We start from the raw sequence: 327 nt of genomic DNA, 5'->3' as shown, positions 1-327 counted from the left end.
GAATATTCGCCTCGCCGAAGGAGTCTGGGACAACACCAGCCTGTAACCAGTCGTTGAATGGCTTCACGAGAATTGGAGCAATGCAGTCGCAGTGGTCTCGATACCACGTGTTACCTAGACCGTCTCGGCCGCAGAACTTTCCGCGTTTGCACCGTTTGATAGCCGTTCAGACTTCGTCCAAGACAGAACTTCTGTAGAGAGGCGACGGCGACGCCGTATGCTAGCTGCAAGACACCGAGCGTCGACCTTGATCCAGGGTGTGTCTTTCGTAGACGATGGTGCACAGTTATACACCCTCGTCATCGTTATAATGGAGGAGGAAGATGG

Source organism: Plasmopara halstedii, assembly GCF_900000015.1.
Source record: "Plasmopara halstedii genome assembly, contig: Scaffold_1211, whole genome shotgun sequence".
Taxonomy (NCBI): domain Eukaryota; phylum Oomycota; class Peronosporomycetes; order Peronosporales; family Peronosporaceae; genus Plasmopara; species Plasmopara halstedii.
Note: the sequence above shows the minus strand (reverse complement) of the source record.